Genomic DNA, 12,616 nt, shown 5'->3' with positions numbered 1-12,616 from the left:
CTGATGCTGGGGAAAATTGAGGGCAGGTTGGATGGCATCACCCATTCAATGCACATGAGTTTGGGTAGGCTCTGGGAGTTGGTGATGGACAGGGAGGCCTGGCATGCTGCAGTTCATGGGGTTGCAACGAGTCAGACATGACTGAGTGACTGAACGGAACTGAACTGAATATGTACACCCCAGTTTTTCTCTGTGTTTTTAGACATATATGGAAATGAATATAGAGTTTTATACAAAGGGTATCTTTTTATTCAAGCTGTTCAAAACAGTGTTTTTCACTAAAGCATATCTTGGGCATAATTCCATATTCATAAATGTAGAACTCCTCCCACAGCCTGTGAGGCTGAGTGTAATCTGGCCCCACCTACATCCTATCTCATCTGCAACATCTCTCTCCTTTACACATCCCACTTCTACTGACCTCCTTGCTAGTTCCCAAGCACACAAAGTTTCTGGCTATCTGAGGGCTTTTATATATTCTGTTTCCACGTTCTCATAATGCTCTTCCTCCAGAACTCAGGACTTCAAGGACAATCAGCATTATTGTAGAATAACTTACAGATCATCAATTTATACTTTCTAACAGAAAAAAAAAATTGAAAAATCACTGAAATTTCCTCCAGAACATAGCAAGAAGTATCACAATTATTATTTGTAACTTAAAGCTTTAAGCCAATTGGCCATAGCTAATTAGATAAACTGTAAGAGAGCTGCTAAAGTCTAAGTTTTAGGCAACATAAGGTTCTAATTAGTTCAATTTATGTTGTGAGAAATATTTAAAGTGCAGTTTAAATGATGAAGTCATTAAGACATAAAAACAGTAATAAAAAGCTTTTTTCCCAAAATTATACTGATCAATAACCAATCCTTCAATGGGATTTATAGCCTGATTTTCTATGAGTAATTGTAAATATAAATAATATCATTTGACAAGAAATATTTATCTATTCTATGAGGAAAAATTCAATTTTTAGAAACATTTGTAAATGATGACCTGGTTCAATTACCATGAATACCTTAGAAATCAGATGAAAAAAGATACCAGTGATTTTAAAAGTCATATATTAAAAAGGAACTCATTTCAAATAAAAAACGAAAAACACTATTTTGAGAGGGGACTTTTTTTTTTTTTTTTTTGGTTCTTTCTCAGTCATAAACCTGCAGGGCACTAAGACTCATTTAGAGCAGCCTGAAAAAAAAACGTGAATATTAATGCTTGAAAATGCATACAATAAGAAGCAATTGGTAGAAAAACATTGCTGAAGGGTTCCCCATGAAATTCTTGTAGTTCACTTAACTAAAAATGTATTTTTCAATTTAAAAGCTATTTGAAATTAAACATTTTCTTCCTCCACCTGAATCATAATTTTTTAGACAATTTATGATTTGTAGCTGCTCCTAAGTAACTATTAAATACGGACTCATTACCTCTCTAAAAATCAATAATCAAATTCTCCCATTCTATTTGCACAGCACAATAGTCAGTCTTTCAGATGACCTTCTAAATATTTTTAAAGGTCCCAATGACTGCTCATATACATTCCACAAATCTGTGTAGGCTATTACGTGTGTGCACGTGTGTGTGTGTGTGTGTGTGTGCATATTTGTAAGTCACTAAGTCGTGTCTGACTCTTTCTGACCCCATGGACTGTAACCCACCAGGATCTTCTGTCCATGGGATTCTCCAGGCAAGAATACAGGAGTGGGTTGCCATTTCCTTCTCCAGGGGATTTTCCTGACCCAAGGATCAAACCTAGGTCTACTGCATTGCAGGCAGATTCTTTATCATCTGAACCATCAGGAAAGCCAAGCAGGTTATTATATATTCACTGCAGATGCTCCACGAATCTCTGTTGCTACACCTCTCAAGTGTCCAGGCTTCTTTACTGAAGATTAACACATTAAAAAAGGAAATTAAAAGTCAAACTAAAAGCTTAAAAAAGAGGACAATAAAGAACAAAAATGGTATGGACCTAACAGAAGCAGAAGATATTAAGAAGAGATGGCAAGAATACACAGAATTATACAAAAAAAGGTCTTAATGACCCAGATTACCATGATGGTGTGATCATTCAGCTAGAGCCAGACATCCTGCAATGCAAAGTAAAGTGGGCCTTAGGAAGCATGACTATGAACAAAGCTAGTGGAGGTGATGGAATTTCAGCTGTGCTATTTCAACTCCTAAAAGATGATGCTGTAAAAGTGCTGCACTCAATATGCCAGCAAATTTGGAAAACTCAGCAGTGGCCACAGGACTGGAAAAGGTCCGTTTTCATTCCAATCCCAAAGAAAGGCAATGCCAAAGAATGCTCAAACTACTGCACAATTGCACTCATCTCTCATACTAGCAAAGTAATGTTCAAAATTCTCCAAGCAAGGCTTCGATAGTACATGAACCGAGAGCTTCCAGATGTTCAAGCTGGATTTAGAAAAAGCAGAGGAACCACAGATCAAATTGCCAACATCTGTTGGATCATCGAAAATGCAAGAGAGTTCCAGAAAAACATCTACTTCTGCTTTATTAACTATGCCAAAGCCTTTGACTGCATGGATCACAATAAACTGTGGAAAATTCTTCAAGAGGTAAGAATACCAGACCACCTTACCTGCTTCCTGAGAAACCTATATGCAGGTCAAGAAGCAACAGTTAGAACTGGACATGGGACAACAGACTGGTTCCAAATTGGGAAAGCAGTACATCAAGGCTGTATATTGTTACCCTGCTTATTTAACCTATATGCAGAATATATCATGAGAAATGGTGGGCTGGATGAAGCACAAGCTGGAATCAAGATTTCAGGGAGAAATATCAATAACCTCAGATATGCAGATGACACCACCCTTGTGGCAGAAAGCAAAGAGGAACTAAAGAGCCTTTTGATGAAAGTGAAAGAGGAGAGTGAAAAAGCTAGCTTAAAACTCAACATTCAAAAAACAAAGATCATGGCATCCAGTCCAATCACTTCTTGGCAAATAAGTGGGGAAACAATGTAAACAGTGACAAACTTTATTTTCTTGGTCTCCAAAATCACTGCATATGGTGACTGCAGCCATGAAATTAAAAGATGCTTGCTCCTTGAAAGAAAAACTATGACAAACCTAAACAGCATATTAAGAAGCAGAGATATTAGTTTGCTGATAAATCTCCATCTTGTCAAAGCTATGGTTTTTCTAGTAGTCATGTATGGATGTGAGAGCTGGACTGTGAAGAAAGCTGAGACCTGTAGAATTGATGCTTTTGAACTGTGGTGCTGGAGAAGACTCTTGAGAGTTCCTTGGACAGCAAGGAGATCCAACCAGTCAATCCTAAAGGAAATCAGTCTTGTATATTCATTGGAGGGACTGATGCTGAAGCTGAAACCCCAATACTTTGGCCACCTGATGTGAAGAACTGACTCATTGGAAAAGACCCTGATGTTGGGAAAGATTGAAGGCAGGAGGAGAAGGGGACGACAGAGGATGAGATGGTTGGATGGCATCACCGCCTCGATGGACATGAATTTGAGCAAGCTCTGGGAGTTAGTGATGGACAGGGAAGCCTGGAGTGCTGCCATGCATGGGGTTGTAAAGAGTCAGACATGAACTGAAAAGCTTAAAAATATATATCACCCATTTATCCTTCTAGAGACAACTGGTCACATTTCTTCAGTAGAAGGCTTTCACCTGGACTTCTCTCTCTTTAGTGTTGTGGCTTGCTGACATCTGCTAGGTCCATATTACCTCTCATGGACTGAAGTATTCCAAAGAAGCCCTCAGTTTCTATTCAGTCAGTTCAGTTCTGTCACTCAATTGTATTCAACTGTTTGCGACCCCATGAATCGCAGCACGCCAGGCCTCCCTGTCCATCACCAACTCCCGGAGTTCACTCAGATTCACGTCCACTGAGTCAGTGATGCCATCCAGCCATCTCATCCTCGGTCGTCCCCTTCTCCTCCTGCCCCCAATCCCTCCCAGCATCAGAGTCTTTTCCAATGAGTCAACTCTTTGCATCAGGTGGCCAAAGTACTGGAGTTTCAGCTTTAGCATCATTCCTTCCAAAGAAATCCCAGGGCTGGTCTCCTTCAGAATGGACTGGTTGGATCTCCTTGCAGTCCAAGAAACTCTCAAGAGTCTTCTCCAACACCACAGTTCAAAAGCATCAATTCTCTGGCACTCAGCTTTCTTCACAGTCCAACTCTCACATCCATACATGACTACTGGAAAAACCATAGCCTTGACCAGACGGACCTTAGTCAGCAAAATAATGTCTCTGCTTTTGAATATGCTATCCAGGTTGATCATCATCATTAGATCATAAAATCTGCAGAAACAGCACTCTGCCCTCAACAGAGTCAAGGTTTCCTGTTATATAACAGCTGAGCTTTTCCTTGTCCCTAACTTTCCATTCCAGAGTGGCATTTTGGGTTTACCTATGCATAATTTGAAGTGTCATCTAAATTTTTTTCCAAAAAATAAAAGCACAATATTGACTAAACGATAAATTATGCCTTCACCCTTAGTGCAAGAGAGAAAACCACTTACAGCTTTAAAAGAGTAACCTGATAGTTTGAATGAATTAATTAGATACACAATGTGGATAGATCTGGAAAAAATGTTTAATGTTGTAGAATATTATGAAATACTTTATGTAATATATTTATACAAATAGGCAGTAAGTATATAGAAACATGAACAGGGAGTCTCTTCACCAATCAACTATCAGCTGTCTCTGGGAAAGAAGATAAGAGAATGGGATTGGGAAGGTGATACAAATGGCCTTCAATTCTATAAGATTTTATTTTCAAAAAGAAAATGAAAATAAATATGGTAAAATATGAACATAAGCCAAAGTGGTAGGTAAAGGAATGAATAAATATACTTAGCAGTTCTGATTCTGTTATTTGCAGAGTAGCTTGTAGCAGAGAAACCATCCCATAGATAATAATCATAAACTGTGGGACAGGATATAAAAAAAAACTCTTAAAAGTCACTGCAGAATGACCAGAAGAAGGAAGAAAGTCAAAGAGGGATTTTACTGTGTATAATCTCTGTATATAAGACATTTCCACTAAGGACATTCCCAGTCTGCATGGTTCACCAAGAATTTAAGCAGAGACTTACAGGCTTGTTGATATTAGCTATCAGAGGACAGAGTTTGGCCCCAAGGACCAAGTGAAAAATAATGACTAGAAGGCTGAAAGAAGTTAGCAGAGATGTGATTTGCTGTACTCTGTAAGGAAGAAAGGTTTAAAGTCTTGAGTATAGGCTTGATAAACATCTTGGGCTCCCCACATACTTCACCCAAACAAAACTAAAAACCAGTCTTCTATTTACCAAACTTAAAATCAAATTTCAGTTTATCATCCAGTAATTTAATTTCTTGCCATGTTATTATAATTAGACATAGTGAATGATACCTCATAGCAATTCTGGATTCTATTATCTTCCTCTGAACCATGCTGCTTTGTTTTTCTAGCAGGCCTGCTCTGTTATTATAACCAGAAACAGTGAATGATACACTATGGAGACTCTGGATTCTATTATCATCCTCTGAAGCATGTTGATTTGTTTTTCTAGCAGACAATTAAATTACTAAGTGAATCATCCCAGTTCCCAGGCAATTCCACAATGATGGTGGTGATGATCACAGCAGTGGTTGGGGAGGAAAGAGGGTAACCCTTCTCTCTGGCCAGATGGCCTGATTCTTAGTGGAGTCAAGAATGTACAAGGAATCCCATTGCTTGTTTCTCTTTATATAGCCACTGCTTAACCCCAGGGGCAGAGGCAATTATGGGAAATGTACAAGAGAGTGAGGAGACTAAAGCCCTAGATTTATTGCCAGAGAAATGGGAGGTGGGTTGGATAATAGGAGCCAAAAAGTATCAGGTATATTATAGAGAGAATGAGCTAATGATTCCATATAGTTTTGTGTGAATGCTTAGGCTCACTTTAAAGCTGTGACTTCACAGATCTAACCTCAAAAAGCATATCAAAGGCTCTGATAAATGACCAGGCAGATCACTGACCAGATCCCAGACTAGCCACTGATGATGCTCACACAGGACCAATCAGAAAAGCACTCTACAGACTGAAAACTAACCTGACTTGTAGTCATAGTTCACAGAAGGTGAGTAGAACCTAAACTTAACCAGGTTGATGTCCTGTTAAAAGAAAACAAAAATTCCCATGTGATTTAAACAAGACCTAGTGTCACATAACAGAACATTCAAAATATACAGGATTCATTCCCAAATTACTTGATACACAAAATGCTAGGAAAATCTGAACATCTTGAAAAGGAAAGGCAATGCCAAATGCTAACCCAAAGATGATATGGATGTTGAAATTTTCAGATAACAGTTATAAAGCAGCTATTATTACTATGGTCCAGAAGTAAAGTATATAAGAAACAAATAGAAATATGGTAATGAAAATCTTAGTGTACAACTAGAATATGTAAAAAAAAATAAATAAAAACCAAATGGAAATTTTAGAATTAAAAAATATAATAATAAAATTTTTAAATTTACTGAATAAAATTTAAAATAGAAAAGTGGAGGTGATAGAAGAAAGTCTTAATAAACTTGAAGAGGCTCTAAATAGAAACTGTCTAATATGAATAAAAAAGAGAAAAACAAGATTTTTAAAAATAAGCAAAACTTGAAGGGGCTATAGGACAATATCAAAAGATCTAACATTTACTCTATTTAAAACTCAAAAGAAAAGGGAAAAAAAAGAGGCATAGAGAAAAATATTTGAATAAATAATGGCTGAAAACTTCCTAAATTTGGAAAAAGACATAAACTTACAGAATTAAGCTCAATGAATCCCCAAACAGGATAAACTAAATGAAATTTATGCCCAGACACACCATCACCAGACTTCTGAAAAGTAAAAACAAAACAAAATAAATTTCTCAAAAGCAGCCAGAAAAAAAGCAATGCATTACATAACAATGCATTACATAATTCTCCAGGCAAGAATAGATGGGAACAACAATTTGAAATGCCACAGATTTCTCATGAGAAACCATGAATGCCTGAAGGGCATAATTTTTAATGTGCTGAAATACAAGATCTATCAATTAAGAGTCCTATATCCAGGACTCTTACCCTGGATCCTGCCCTGAAAAATGAAGAAAAAATTGAAACATTACCAGGTGAAGAAAAACTGAAAGAATCTGTCAGCAGCAGACTTACTCTGAAAGAAATGCTAAAGGAAGATCTGTAAGAAAAAAGGGAAGCCTGAAGCTTTGAAAGTGAAGGAAGATCAACAGAAGTTATAACTATCTGAATAAATATGACACTATTTTTCTGCTAAGTTCTTTAAGTAATTATGATAGGTAAAAGCAAAAATTATAATGTTACCCCATGGGGTTTCAATATATGCCAATATAATGCATATGAAAATTATAACATTAAGGGTTCTATATGTGGTAAGATTTCTACATATAACATGTGAGGTTATAAAATATTAATTTTAAGTAGACTGTGCAAGTTAAGTATAAACATATTATAATTTCTAGAGCAATCATGAAAATACACACAAAAACGCATACAGAGGATAGCTTAAAATTCAATGTGCTAAGTCACTTCAGTCATGTCTGACTCTTTGCGACCCTATGGACTCTGTAGCCTGCCAGGCTCCTCTGTTCATGGGGATTCTCCAGGCAAGAATATTAGAGTGAGTTGCCATGTCCTCCTTCAGGGGATCTTTCTGACTCAGGGATCCACCCTGTGTCTCTTATGTCTAGGCACACTGGCAGGCGGGTTCTTTACCACTAGCGCCACATGGGAAGCCCTAAAAACTTAATAGATAAATTAAAAGGGAATACTAAGAAAACATTTAAATATCACACAAGAAAATAGGAAAGTGAAACAGAGGAACAAAACTCAGAGAAAAACAACAGAAAAAAATAATAAAGCAGTAGACATACTTGTTTTAAACACGCATAAATCCAAGCATAGATAATTATATTAAAAGTAAATGATGTAAATGCACCACTTTTAAAATGTAGATTTCAAAATGTACCAAAAAAAACAAAGACACAACTATATTTTACAGCAAATCCACCATAAATGTAATCATATAGGCAAACCAGAAGTAAAAGAATTTTAAAAAGTATAGTATGCTAGTATTAACCAAAAGAAGATAGGGATGGCTATTCGTACCAGAAAGAAAGAAAGCATATAGCAAGGAAAATTACAAGGGATAAAGAAAGACACTTGATAATGATTCAAGGGTTAATTCACAAGAATATAACAATCTTAAACATGAATTATTGATCAATAAAGCCCCTAAAACAAGACAAAATTTTAAAGAATTAAAAACAGAAATTTCTAATTAAGTTGGAGACTTAAACATTCTCATTCAATAATCAATAAAGTAAGTTTTTTAAATTTAGCAAAGACATCAAAGAAAAAAAAACAATATTATTAATTAACTGGAGTTAATTAACACTTACAAAATTCCACCAAAAGAAGAATACACATTCTTCTCAAATGTGGATGAAACATACCTCAAGATAGACCATATCCTAGGTCAAAGAAAACAAACTTTTGTAATGAAACCATACAAAATATGTTCCTTCATCATAATGGGATGAAATTAGAATTCAATGACAGGAAGATAACTAGCAAATCTCTAAATATCTGGTATTTCATTCCAATCCCAAAGAAAGGCAATGCCAAAGAATGTTCAAACTACCACACAATTGCATTCATCTCTCACACTAGCAAAATAATGCTGAAAATTCTCCAAGCAAGTCTTCGACAGTACATGAACCAAGAGGTTCCAGATGTTCAAGCTGGTTCTAGAAAAGGCAGAGGAACCAGAGATCAAATTGCCAGCATCTGATGGATCATCCAAAAAGCAAGAGAGTTCCAGAAAAACATCTATTTCTGCTTTATTGATTATGCCAAAGCTTTTGACTGTGTGAATCACAATAAACTGTGGAAAATTCTGAAAGAAATGGGAATACCAGATCACATTACCTGCCTCTTGAGAAATCTATATGCAGGTCAAGAAGCAACAATTAGAGCTGGACGTGGAACAACAGACTGGTTCCAAATAGGAAAAGGAGTACGTCAAGGCTGTATATTGTCACCCTGCTTATTTAACTTCTATGCAGAGTACATCATGAGAAACGCTGGGCTGGAAGAAGCACAAGCTGGAATCCAGGTTGCTGGGGGAAATATCCATAACCTCAGATATGCAGATGACACCACCCTTATGGCAGAAAGTGAAGAAGAACTAAAGAGCCTCTTGATGAAAGTGAAAGAGGAGAGTGGAAAAAGTTGGCTTAAAGCTCAACATTCAGAAAACTAAGATCATGGCATCTGGTCCCATCACTTCATGGGAAAGAGATGGGGAAACAGTGGAAACCGTGGCTGACTTTATTTTTCTGGGCTCCAAAATCACTGCAGATGGTGATTGCAACCATGAAATTAAAAGATGCTCGCACCTTGGAAGAAAAACTATGACAAACCTAGACAGCATATTAAAAAACAGAGACATTACATTGCCAACAAAGGTCCATGTTGTCAAAGCTATGATTTTTCCAGTAGTTATGTATGGATGTGAGAGTTGGACTATAAAGAAAGCTGAGCACCAAAGAATTGATGCTTTTGAACTGTAGTGTTGGAAAAGACTCTTAAGAGTCCCTTGGACTGCAAGGAGATCCAACCAGTCCATCCTAAGGGAGATCAGTCCTGGGTGTTCATTGGAAGGACTGATGTTGAAGCTGAAACTGCAATACTTTGACCATCTGATGTGAAGAGCTGACTCATTTGAAAAGACCCTGATGCTGGGAAAGATTGAGGGCAGGAGGAGAAGGGGATGACAGAGCATGAGATGGTTGGATGTCATCACCAACTCAATGGACATGAGTTTGGGTAAACTCCAGGAGTTGGTGATGGACAGAGAGGACTGGCGTGCAGCAGTTCATGGGGTTGCAAAGAGTCGGACACGACTGAGCAATTTAACTGGGCTGAACTGAAACACCATAATTCTAAATAATTTATGGCTCAAAGAGGAAGTTATGAGAGAAATTGGAAAATATTTTGAACTGAATGAAAATGAAAAATCAACATACTAAAATTTGTAGGATATAGCCAAAGCAGTGTTTGGAGAAATATTTATTACTGTGTTTGCTTAGTCACTCAGTTGTGTCTCTTTGTGACCTCATGAACTGCAGCACACCAGGCTCCTCTGTCCATGGAATTTTCCAGGCAGGGATACTGAAGTGGCCTACCATTCCCTTTTCTATGGCATCTTCTTGACCCAGGGAGAGAACCCAGGTCTCTTGCTTTGCAGTACAAGAAAATTACAGACTAGAATACTTAATGGACATAAACACAAAAGTCCTTAAAAAAATATTACCAAATTAAATCCAACAAAAATATAAAAAGAGAAATATACCACTACTAATTGGAGTTCCTCCTAAGAATGTAAGGGGCATTCACTATTTGAAAATCAATCAATGTAATCCATCATTCTAACAAGTTAAAGAAAAACAACCACATTATCATATCAATTAATAAAGAAAAATTATTTGACAAAATTCAATTGTCTTTTATGATAAAACTTCCAGAAAACTTGGAATAGAGGAAAACTTCTTTAACTTGAAGGGATGCATCTACCAAAATCCCACACCATACTCAATGGTAAAAGACTGAATGTTTTTCCTCTAAGATCAGGTGGAAGGCAAAGGTTTGCACTCTCTCCACTCTTATCCAGTTCAGTTCAGTTCAATTTAGTCACTCCGTCATGTCTGACTCTTTGCAAACCCATGGACTGCAGCATGCCAGGCTTCCCTGTCCATCACCAGATCCCAGAGTTTACCCAAGCTAATGTCCATCACATCAGTAATGTCATCCAACCATCTCATCCTCTGTTGTCCCCTTCTCCTCCCACCTTCAATCTTTCCCAGCATCAAGGTCTTTTCCAATGAGTCAGTTCTTCACAACAGGTGGCCAAAATATTGGAGTTTCAGCTTCAGCATCAGTCCTTCCAATGAATTTTCAGGGCTCATTTCCTTTCGGTTGGACTAGTTGAATCTCCTTGTAGTCCAAGGGACTCACAAGAGTCTCCTCCAACACCACAGTTCAAAAGCATCAGTTCTTTGGTATTCAGCTTTCTTTATAGTCCAACTCTCACATCCATACAAGAACAGTATGTTCCAGCCAGTATAATACACAAGAAAAGGAAATAAAGACATACAAATTAGAAAACAAAGAAACAAAACCGTCTTTATTTGCAAATGAAAAGATTGTCTACATAGAAAATTTGAAGAATTAAAAAAAAAAAAAGGGGGGTCTTCTAGAACTTATTAATTGATTTAGCAGAATTCAGGATACAAATTCAAAATTCAAACATTAACAGCATTTCTATATAGTAATAAATAATGATTGGACACAAGTTTTTAAAAACACCATTAAAAATAGCTCCAAAAAATAAATAAAAATAACTGAAGTCAGACAGAGGAAGACAAATATCATGTGACATCACTTGTATGTGAAATTTTTAAAAATGGTACAAATGTCCTTACTTACAAAAGAAATAGTCACAGATGCAGAAAATAAATTTATGGTTACTAGTGGGGTGAGGAGGGTGAGAGAACTGGGAGATTGGAAATGGCATATACACTCTACTATATATGAAATAGATAACTAATTAGGACCTACCATATAGCACAGGTAATTCTACTCAATACTTTCTAATGGCCTATATGATGTCGGCCATTATGTCTATATGTACCTAGACAATTGATTCACTTTGTTGTACACCTGAAACTAAAATGCAACATTGTAAATCAACCATACTCCAATGAAAAAATTTTAATTAAAAAAATAAAATAAACAATTAGGTATAAATCGTTAACCATATGTACATAATTAGTATGCTGAAAACTGCAGAATGCTGTTGTAAATTAAAGGAAGTGTAAAACAAATGAAGATATATGACAAATACTATTCAGTAACTGAAAAAGGAACAAAATAATGATGCATGTGACAGCATGGATGAATTTTTAAAACATTGTGCTGAATGGAAGAAGTCATACATGAAGGAACACATTCTTTACTATTTCATTTATATAATGCAAAATTAATGTATTTCTCAGAATAACACGTGCCTAAGGAGAATGATGATTGTCTGAAAGGAGATGTAGGAGATTTTTTTTTTTTTGGGGGGGGGAGGTGATAGAAATGTTCTGTATCTTAATTTGCATGGCAGTTATACAAATGTATTCATCAAAATTCATTCGATTTTACACTTAGGATTTGTGAATTTCACCATAAATAAATTTTATCTAAAATATTATTTAAGAATCCATTCCCACTTCTAGGCTTGAACTTCAGAAATCTTGAGTCCAGACTCTAAGCTTCTTGTCACATCTAAAACCTCTGCATAATCTTACTGAACATCCTAAGACTATAATATCATTCTTTATGGGGCTTCCCTGATAGCTCAGTTATTAAAGAATATGCCTGCAATGCAGGAGATCCTGGTTTGATTCCTGGGTCAGGAAGATCCGCTGGAGAAGGGATAGGCTACCCACTCCAGTATTCTTGGCCTTCGTTGTGGCTCCACTGGAAAAGAATCTGCCTGCAATGCGGGAGACCTACCTTCGATCCCT

The sequence above is a fragment of the Capricornis sumatraensis genome, chromosome 1 (assembly GCF_032405125.1).
Source record: "Capricornis sumatraensis isolate serow.1 chromosome 1, serow.2, whole genome shotgun sequence".
Classification (NCBI taxonomy): Eukaryota; Metazoa; Chordata; class Mammalia; order Artiodactyla; family Bovidae; genus Capricornis; species Capricornis sumatraensis.
Note: the sequence above shows the minus strand (reverse complement) of the source record.